Source organism: Cannabis sativa, chromosome 3, assembly GCF_029168945.1.
Source record: "Cannabis sativa cultivar Pink pepper isolate KNU-18-1 chromosome 3, ASM2916894v1, whole genome shotgun sequence".
NCBI lineage: Eukaryota > Viridiplantae > Streptophyta > Magnoliopsida > Rosales > Cannabaceae > Cannabis > Cannabis sativa.
Window position 1 is genome coordinate 29,181,722 of NC_083603.1, and position 11,402 is coordinate 29,193,123.

The 11,402-nt window shown below is 30.7% G+C and overlaps 1 non-coding gene across 1 annotated transcript; it reads right to left on the minus strand.

The window, feature by feature from the left end:
* Positions 1–11,019: 11,019 nt before the first annotated feature.
* Positions 11,020–11,126, minus strand: LOC133036359 (small nucleolar RNA R71). The gene has a single exon (XR_009687016.1). It is a non-coding gene; the product is annotated as a small nucleolar RNA R71 (small nucleolar RNA).
* Between the last annotated feature and the right edge of the window lie 276 nt (positions 11,127–11,402).

Genomic DNA, 11,402 nt, shown 5'->3' on the forward strand with positions numbered 1-11,402 from the left:
TAACTTTTAAATTTTGTTATTTTATTTATTTAAATTAAATTTAAAATCTGAAAAGATATTTCATTTATCTTTTCTAATTTTTATTTAATTTTTATTTTTAAAATAACATTTAATTTTTAAAAGTAGTTAGCAAATTTTGAAATGATATTTAGGTTGGTTGAAACCTAATTTTTCAAAAAGTAGGTTTAATTTTAAATATTTTTTTTTAAATTTCGAAATTTAAATTTTATTTCCGAAATTAAATTTTTTTTAAATTTTATTTTATTTTTCGAATATTAAAATATTTTTTAATTATTTATTTTTTGAAATTTTTATTTAAAATTAAATAAATCCTACTTCCAACTATCCAGCTAACCTTGTTGCAGGAGTATGTGGTTTTAGCTTGTTTGTAAGTTTTCAAAACCTATTATTACTTGATTGCAAATAGTCATGGTTACTTTTTGCCAGATCTAATGATCTGATGGCTCCCTTGGTCAAGTTAATAATTTGTAACAGGTATATTTACAATCTTCTTTCATCTGTGTATGACCTAGCAACATGATAGGACCCATCCAAAGTGTGCCTGTGTGAGCCTATGTGTTTAATTTTATTATAGATGCATATAGGTTGTTGTTGCTAAAATAAATTATCATAGTTCTTGATAGAATTTATTTAGGCCCATTTAGTTATTGGGCTTATTCAATTAATAACAGTTGTTCTTATTAAGGTTAAATTCCTCTCTTTTGGGCCTTGTGTGAGAGTTGGGAGCCATAGAAGTGGGTACGACATACTGAACCCAGCACCCCCTCACATGAACCACCCCAATTGTGAAGGTCCATTTGCCTGATTTGAACAACTGTACTAGGTTAATTACACTAGTTTAACCTAATAAAATTGATTAGCAACATAATTAATTTCATTTATTTTGAAATTAATTTAAGAAAATTATAGTTTAAAGAATTTTTATTCTAAGCTAAACTATATGTATTTTCTTGTATTTAATTAAATATAGAATTATAACCATCTAGATTCTTTCTAGAACTTAATTTAAATTTTTCATTAAATATTCTTATTTAAGTTGATATTTAGTTATCTACAACTAACCAACTTAAATTTTAATATCTTTTGAATTTCAAATTTCAAAATTAAGTTGAGGAATTTTAGGCATTGGTTATTAAGATTCTTTAGATATTTTTTAAGTTAATATCTTTTCAAATATTAACTTAAAATGGAATATTTTCAAATTAAGTGGTTACAACTTAATTTTTGATATTTAATTAAATTTAAATTTGAAAATATTTAAGTTCAAAATTTTTTCTAATACAACTTAAATTAGATATTTTTTTCAAATTTTGTGGAAAAGATACTTAGTCAAATAAGATATTTTCTAGATAATTATTTCTAGACTACTTATTATTTCTAACATTAAATAGGAAATATTATACATTGTGAAATTAATTATTTATTAATTAATTTTGGTACAATTTATTTTAAGTATATTTTTCCTAGTATTAAACTAGAGATTAATAATTAAGCCTTCTCTACACTTAATTATTTATTTCTTGAATTTAATACATTTAATTAACTTGAAAATTGAATATCTAAGTTGATTTTTATCATCATACTTAAATATTTCTTTTTCATGACATTTAATTAAATAGAAAATTATTTTTAGTTAAAATTTATTTTTTCAACTAAATTTAAATAATTTTCAAAGTATATTTTTTTCTTTATTTTATTAATCAATTTTCGAAATTGCATTTCTTAAATGCTAGAATTTCGAATTTTATCTTGAAAAATAGATTAAGTTGTAAATTAATTATTTATTTTAATTAATTCTTGGATCAACTTAAATCAATGATTTTTTCATTTATTGAGTAATTTAAAATAAATTGAACTAAAGTATATTATTAGAAATTGAATTAATTAGTCAAAGAAAAATCTAGATAGATGATATTTTTGCTTGAAGTATTTTTCTAGTATATTTAATTAAATAGAAAATTAATATTTAAGTTGATTTTCATCATCATACTTAAATATTTGAAATTTTTCTTATATATTTAATTAAATAGGAAAATTATATTTTTTGTTGTAAATTAATTTTATTAATTAATTTTGGGCCAACATTAAATTAGAATAATTTTTCCAAGATTTTTTTTTTTATTTTAACATGCATTTTTCGAAAATTGTATTCTTATATACTTTAATTTTTCGAAATGCAATATATATTTATAGAAAATTAAATTTGAGTTGTAAATTAATTTAAATTAATTTTGTAACAACTTAAATTGAATATTTTTCTAAATATTTATTGGAAATTATTACTAAGATGGAAATCATTCATGTTATTTTCATATCCATCTAAGTAAAATTTATAAATATTAAATTAAAATTTATATTTAGAATTTTTCATTCTAAATTGGAAATTTTAATTAAATAAATATATATTTAAAATAAATAGAATAAATAAAGAGAATCAAAGAAAATACAACTCACTTTAAATGATGAGCTTGATTATTATTAAGATATTCGATCTCCATTGTGGGTTTTACACCGCGTTTGTTTTAGTGAGTAATCCTCCCTAATGGAGGAACGTTCATTAGCAATTTCGCACCGTTTAACCTCGCATGATAAGTAGTTTGTAAGTGTTTTGTATGGTATAGATCACCCTAATGGTGGCGACCATACTTGACTTGCAAATTATGAAACAATGGTGGAAGCTCATAAGATAGAATTGCCTTGACTCTCGCCTAAACGGGACAACGCTGAATTCCAATCTTGATCGAATAAAAGGTTGCTAGAATGGTTATCATTTTAGATGAGCTGACAACTCTATTCAATGGATGATGCTTTGACTCTCGCCTACACGGGACACTGTATCAGTTTGTTGAAAAACCTTGGAAATTATTTAGGATTGTAAGTTTTAGTATTTTCACTTGTCATTCCTACTTGCTATATGTTTATAATTTCTGAATTGTGTATGAATTTATATTGAACCATGTTATTTTCTGTTATTAAGTTGTAGTTTAATTTCGAATCTTCATTGTTGGTCTCACATGTTTGTTTTTCTAATTAGATAAATCCCTAATGGATTTTCACCATTAGACATACATAATAGTGTAAGATCTCGAAAGATAAATATTGTATATGCAACATCTAGCTGTTCATCAATTGATGACACCTTAGACTAGTATTTTTACAATATGAAACAAGAAGATTACATAAATAAGATTACTTTGTCTTTCGCTAATCGAAGCATCGTTGGATTCTTATTTATAAACGAAATTATCCTAATTCCTCTTAGCTTATTCATTTCGAATTAGCTTCAAAACATATCATTGGATGAATGGTCTATAAATCATTTCATGTCATTATATTTTCTCTTAAGAAATTAAATGACGCATATGATTATAATCCCGAAATTCTATTCCCAATTAATATAAATCCTCAATCTTAGAAATCTCCTACTTGTATGGGCAAATCTGACTTAGAGTTTGTATTAGTAGTGCTGGTCCAAGATAGAATTACTCATTATATTTGGTATAAATTTAAGTCTTTGACTTTAATTTTAGATTCCAAATAGAAATTTTCTTATATTTCTAATTCCAGAATACAATACAGTTACACTTTCTCAATTGTTTATATCCATCTTCTATTAATGGATTAAAACTGTATGGAATATGAGTTAGGTATTCTGTGACCAGGATCCACTTGCAGTATTCTAAGAACTCTTTGATGTAACTAAACCTATGTCATCAATAGACACTACCACATTTTTTTTTAATCTATGGCATTTGTATCTTGTTCATAGTGGATTTGACAAGATCAATCTCTGCAAAGAGTTAATATGCCTATATCCACTGAAAGTAGTTCATCTCATTCGCAGATGGATGTACATTCAGAGGTGGATATGAGTTTTTTGTTGTATTCTTAAAACGATAACTCTAGATTATACCTTTTAGCAAAGAAATTTGAAATGTTTGAAAAATTTCATTAATTTCTAGCAATGGTTAAAACCATTAAGGTAAGTGGTTAAAGATCTTGCGAACTGATAGGGGTGGCGAAATAGTTAGTAGATATGCAGTTCAAAGATCATTAAATTGATTTTTGAATTATATTTAAACTTACCTCCCCAGAAATTTCGAGTTGAATATTGATGATTAGTTACTAGTCGTTGCCTAAATCCTTCTATGGTAATACAATTTCAGAATGATGTAATGGTTGGGTACTTAATGTAAATCATTACTAGATTCATGGATGACCTAATCAAAATCTTAAGAAAAGCTAGAACTGTTAACCATGGTTTGTTAGCTATTCTAAGTGATTAGGGGTGGACCATCCCATTGTCAATAGATAAGAAAGTGTTTGTTCAAACAAATACTACTTTTCTAAGAAAATGACTAAGTCTGAAAACAAGTAGCAAATAAAGGAGATATTATTCTTGATTCCAAAAGTGTTCTATCAACTTATTTTACATATGATGATCCCACTGCCTCTGTTGTCTTGTCACAACCAAAGAGGTTAATACCATTTAGTTTTCTTCGACATAATTCACGGTACATTGTCATATTGGGAGAGTTTCTAGGAACTCACCTTCTTATGACTTGGGAGACACTAGTGATTAAAATCCATTGTGAGTTTAAACAAGTAATGGATTGTCAAGATAAGAAACTAAGAAGAAAAGCCAATAGAACTATGGTTTAATCCATTCACATGGAATAACCTAAAGTTTTCTATTACAAGGACATAAAAGGAAATTTTCGTTTATAAGTCCATTCAATAGACTTAACAAAACTTCCTGTTCCTAGTATTATAGGTTTGAGTTTATCTAAACCTATGGTTGTGGTATACCTGGTAATTACCTACTCTAATGCAAGCAACTTACTTTAGTAAGATGCTGAAGCATTTTCTTTCTAATGGCAATATATAGAAGCTTCACAACTTCTTAGGTATAGATTTTATTTATCTAAGGAAAAGTTTCAACTATTCCAGAAAAGATAAAGCCATGAAAGAATTTCTTATATCAACAGTGAGAGGTCTTAGATATGCTTTTGTATGCCTTAGACCAGACACCTGCTGTTGAGTGGGAGTAATGAGTAGGTATCAGATTAATCCAGGAGAAGAACATTGGAAGACAATCAAGTAAATCGTAAGATTAAGAAGAGGAACTATATGTTAGTCTATAAGAGTGTGTTTAAAACTCTTAGACTACACCATATCAGATTTCGAAATTTGCCTTTGTGCTAGAAAATCTTTCTGATAAGATGGTAATTACTCTGGGGGTGGAATAGTGATTTTGGAGAAGTGTAAAAACCTATCTGAAGTCTCTAGGTCTACCAGAGAGGGACTGAATGTTAAAGTTGCAGGAAAGGTACTTATTCAGTCTAAGGAAAGTTCTATACATTTTTGGCATCATTCCAAATTGCCTAAACTACTAGTGTTAATTTCCTGATTAACCAAAAGTAGTTGCCAAAGCTATAGAATCCAGTATCCCAAGAGAGTAGACATATAGAGAGGAATTTCACATTATTAATGATTTTGTGATTAAGGAAGAGTAATGGTGGAGAAAAGGTTGTGTTTAATTCAACCTTTCAGATCCTATTACGAGAAGTTTACTACTACTACACTTGATTTGTATATCACGGTGTTGAGATTATTTGAAACGCACTTTTTGTTTTATATTAGTGCAAGTGGGAGTTTGTTGGGTTTTATGCCCTCAATAAAACTCATTTCAATATAATCAGATTTACTTATTAATATAGATCAGAAATAACATTTAATGCTGCGTGGTTCACATGATTTATTTCATGATTATATGTACATAATGTATAAATTCATCTGAAACCCTTTTCACATACTTGATCCTGTTTATTGTGTCGTCAACACATTGGAAAGTAAACATGACTATGTGAATAAAGTTTCCTAGATTTATCAGATACAGGGTTTTACTGATATGATAATCTACAACAAGAGTTTACTTGCATTTGGAGAAATGTTATGTTCTTTCTAGAGCATTGGTTAAAGTAAAGCTCAGGTTGGATGCATGGAGTATGCATCGGAAGGGACCGATATTGAACTTTGACTTAGATTTATTAAACTTACCGTAATATCTATTCAAGTCAATATCGCCTAGTTGATCCTAGATCAAATGTTCTTAATCCTGTTATGATTAGGCTCAATCTTGAAAGGCTATTCGTGTTCTTTGATTTGTTAGTTAAGCCTACTTTTAGGTCAGGGTGATACGTACATTTTGGGAACACGGTAGTGCAATTGAGTGGGAGCGCTAGCATAAACATGGAATCTATAGCTTCCATCTGGCGAATAGTAAGCAAAGGGTGATCATAACTAATTCAAATTAAATCGAAATTGAGTTCTGTAAAAGGGTAACTTGCTTAATTTTTTCCATACTATCCAATCAAAATAATTCCAGAAACAGAATCGCAATTATTTTTCACGAAAATTTACAAACATCAATCAATCATCAAATAACACTCAATACAACATGATACCATCCAAAAACAAACAAGCAATCGTTTTAAAGTCCAAATTTCATGTAAGTAAATCAATTAACATGGCTCTGAGGCCAGTTGTTGGAATTATTTTATTTAAGCAGGATCTTAGATCTACTCACAAGTATGTTGTTTAAACACCCTAAATATGAACTTTCTAAAACGATAAATTAAACACATATAAAGTTAAGAAAACCTTACATTGATGCAGCGAAATTAATGTCTCCTTCCACTCAGATCTCTAACCCTTGAATCCTTTCTGTAGCAGAGTATAATCAAGATCTGAGCCCGAATGTCCTTCTTCTTCAAGTTTGATCCTTCACAGTCTTCCAATCTATGATTGAGTTACTGCTTGCTGTGTGTGGGCACTTACTCTCTCACTAAGGTTCGAAATTGATAAAGAAGAAAAGAGAAAGGGATTTCGGCCAGGTATAGAAAGTGGGGAAGGCTCAGTTTTTCTGAAGAGAGAAATTTCTGTCAGAAAAGGTTATTGAAAACTTGTGAAAGCATGTTTTGTGACTGAGCCATCACTTTCTATTTATAGGCAACTACTAGGTTTAGGTTAGGAATTATTTGGCATTAAAATAATGAAAATATTAATTTGAAATCCCACATTAAGTGGCCGGCCATGGTGTAGTATTGGGCCTCACTTGATTTTGCAGTTTTATCAAATTTTATCTCTATTTTCTCAAAAACGCCAATTTTCCAATTCTAACATTTTAAATGCCAAAACTTATTATTTAATAACTAAAATAGATTATTAAATAATATTTTCATTTAATTTAATTATTAATTAGACATATAAAGTCCATTAATAAATAAATAAACCTAGAAACTCTTTTCTTTACAATTTCACCCCTGCTTAGTGAAAATTCATAAAATTAGACATAGTCTAACTTTAGAATTATAATTGATCAATCACGAATCAATTAATGAGTCTTACAAGAAGAATGTTCTGAACTAGAATGGGGACCATGGATCTATATGCTGAGCTTCCAATAAGTGAACCAAATTTACCAAGTAAATTCCTACTTATTAATTCTTCGTTGAATCCACTCTTAGAACTTAGAATTGCACTCTCAGACTTATATAGAGCATATTGTATGTTCCACGATATCAATATACTATCTCATTTAACCATTGTTATAATCTTATTGTGATTTAAAGATCCTCTATATAGATGATCTACATCGAGATGGGATTTCTTTACCGTTCTCACCCCTCAATGTATTTTTCCCCTTAAAACACTTAGCTACCTGTAAATGGTGTTTAGTGATCTAATAATTAGTCAGTTAAACAAGAGCTCATCCATTTACTTCTATTTGCTAAGCTCGAAGGGAATCATCACTTGACTTCTATACACCAGTAGAAGCTATATATTCCATATTTATGTTCAGCACTCCCACTCAATCATACTATCATGTTCCCAAAATATACGTATCACCCTGACCCAAAAGTAGGGTTAACTAATAAATCTAAGAACATGAATAGCACTCCTGAGTTGAGCCTAAGCATATCACGATTTAGATTCTTTTAATCTTAAGATCAACTACTGATATTGACTTGGAAAGATATGTATAACGGTAAGTTTGTAATATCTTAACTTAGTTGCAATATCGGTCCAGTCCAATGTATACTCCATACATTCGAAACTAGTATACTTTACTAATGTCCTGGAAACAACATAACACTTACTCCAAGTGTAAGTACACATCATCGCTGATTATCACATTAGTGTAAATCCAATAACACTGATGAAACAGGGACCAAAACTTTTGATTCATATGATCACAATCACATTCCACTGTGTTGACGATTCTGTAATTGTGAATAAACTTATGATCTGGATTTAACTGATTTTGTGTGTATAAATAAACATATCAAACATGTTAAACATATTAAACCATTAGCAAGTAAAATTCATACAAACATCAATCACTTCAAATTTCTTATATTGATAACTAATCAGATTGTAAAGAGTTTTATTTAGGGCATTAAACCCAACGTAATACTCTTGAGATCGAACCTAACCATATCAAGATTAAGATCATTTGATCTAGGATCAATGAGTGATATTGAATTGAATAGATATTACGGTAAATTTTATTATATCTAATCAAAGTTCAATATCGGTCCATTCCGATGTATACTCCATACATCCGATACTAGTAAACTTTGCCAATGCCCTGGAAAGGACATAACACTTATCCAAGGTGTAATAATACCTATCGCTGGTTATCATGTCAGTCTAAATCCAGTGAACTGACAAATCAGGGAATAAACTTTCGAACATATAATTAAGATTATATTCCACTGTGTTGACAACACTATAATCATTAACAAATTCACATGTTCTGGACTTAAATAGAATTCATACATTATATATATATATAATCATGAAATAAATCATGTGAACCATGCAACATAAAATGTTATTTCTGATCTTTATTAATAAGTAAATCTTATTATATTGAAATGAGTTTTATTTATGGCACAAAACCCAACAAGCGGTTGATTACTTCACTAAGTGGACGGAAGCCGAACAACTCGCAACCATTACTTCTAAGAAAGTTCAAGACTTTGTTGTGAAGAACATAATTTTCCAGTTCAGATTGCAGTTGTTAGGCTATTTTTAGCCTATGTTTTGGATCCAATTTATGTGCATTTTTAGCTGTGTTGGGACGGAATTACGCTTGTTTTCTATGTTTTCAGGTTCTTTGGAGTAAAAGAGGTCTCGGGTGCAGAAATTCATTAAAAGACGTGCTGAGCCGAAGAAAAACTTAATTTTTGAGTTTTTGCATATCTGGCCGCGGCGATGAAGAGGCTCGCCGCGGCGAGTTACGAGATACAGAAAGCACCTAAAATTTCAATATTCTCGCCGCGGCGAGAGAAAGCTTGGCCGCGGCGAGATCCCGTACGGACCAGGGGCATTTTCGTCCATCGAACCCTAAATTTCAATTATAAATAGAAAACTGCGATTGGAAGTCAGGGAGAGCGATTTAGAACCCTAAAACACAGCTGAGAGCGGCAGGAAGAGCATAGAGATTCAAGTGAAGATCCAGAATTCATCCACCAACAGTTCTTTTCTTTATTCCTCTTTAATTTATTTATGTTGAATATTGTCATAGGAATGGTTATGGATTTGTTTCTGAACTAAATTTCCCATTTAGGGAGGATGATGATTGTTGTTTAATGTTTTGCCTAGTTAATGTTTAATTACCATTCCTCAATTCTTGTGTGTGAAATTATCTTAGTTTGTGTTTAATTTCATGTTTAAGATTGATCACCTTGTGCATGTTCTATGATCTCAATTCAAAATCTGAAAAGTGAGAATTGAGAATGCTAAAATTAAGATAATCGATGTTCTATGTGAAACGAAAGTATTTACATGACTTATGTGACGAGTAGATTATTACTTAATGCTGATTTCATGTTAGTTTAATTAAGGAATTAATTAGATAACATGTGATTTAGAATCTAGAAGATCTGAAAGGAGCTAGGTTATTTCATAATCTGTCATTCACTCCAAGAATAGGATAGTAATTAATCATTAACAATTTGGGTAAACAACAACAGGATTCTCCTCCCTATTGCCTCATCTTGCTCAACTTTAAAGTGTGTTATTAAGTTTTCTGAATTTCTTTCATATTTTACTGCTTTTAATTCATAATTGCTTTTGATTTACCGAATAGAATCATAAGTATAATTTAGTGGTACTTAATCCAATTCCCTGTGGGATCGACCTCACCTGTGTGAGATTTACTACTTGATTGCGTATACTTGCGTAGTGTTTAAAAATATAACAACAAGTTTTTGGCGCCGTTGCCGGGGAATTGTTAAAGATTAATATTACATAAAATTATACTAACTTCTACTTTGGTATATTTTCTCTTGCTGATTTTTCTAACCTTTTTCTTGCAATATTTTCTTGATTTATTTCAGAATCCTAAGTGCATGCGCCGTCAAGGACAATCGGTCATATTACCGAGTTGATCCCGAAATTGAGAAAACTTGCGGGAAGAATCGAAAGAACAAGAGGCAAGAAAGAGTTTCAAAGAATCGCTGAAACATCAGAAATCATGGCTGCCAATGTGAACAATAATGTTGGGAACAATGGGCGTAATAATGGTAATAATGGAGGCGCTGTGGAAGATCAAGCTAATGGCCGTAGCTTGAGAGATTACATTCTCCCTACTCTGACGGGAGTGCAGTCATGTATTAGGCCACCGGCAGTGGATGCAAACAACTTCGAGATCAAACCTGCCATCCTTCAAATGGTGCGGTCTTCGGTTCGGTTGGTGGTCTCCCTTCTGAAGATCCTAATTTGCATCTCTCTAACTTCATGGAACTTTGTGAAACTTTTAAAGTTAATGGAGTTAGCGACGATGCCATTAGATTGAGGTTGTTTCCATTCTCGCTCAGAGAACGAGCCAAGAGTTGGTTGAATTCTTTGCCACCGAATTCTATTGCTACATGGAATGATCTGGCAACAAAATTCTTGTCAAAGTTCTTTCCTCCAGCGAAGTCTGCAAAGCTAAGAGGAGAAATCAATAATTTCTGCCAACAAGATAATGAATCTCTCCATGAGGCTTGGGAGAGGTTTAAAGATCTGATCAGGAAGTGTCCCCATCATGGTATAGAGAAGTGGATGCTGGTTCACAACTTCTACAACGGGTTGGTTGGTAATACTAGAACTCTAATAGATGCAGCAGCTGGCGGAGCTTTTATGAGAAAGAGTGCTAATGAGGCATATGATCTATTGGAGGAGATGGCTCTAAACAACCAGCAGTGGCCAACTGAAAGGAGTCAATCCAAGAAAGTAGCTGGTGTGTTAGAAGTCGATGCCATCACAAAGTTAACAGCTCAGGTTGAGGCATTGACTAAAATCATTGCAGGGCAAGCTAAGCAAGCCCA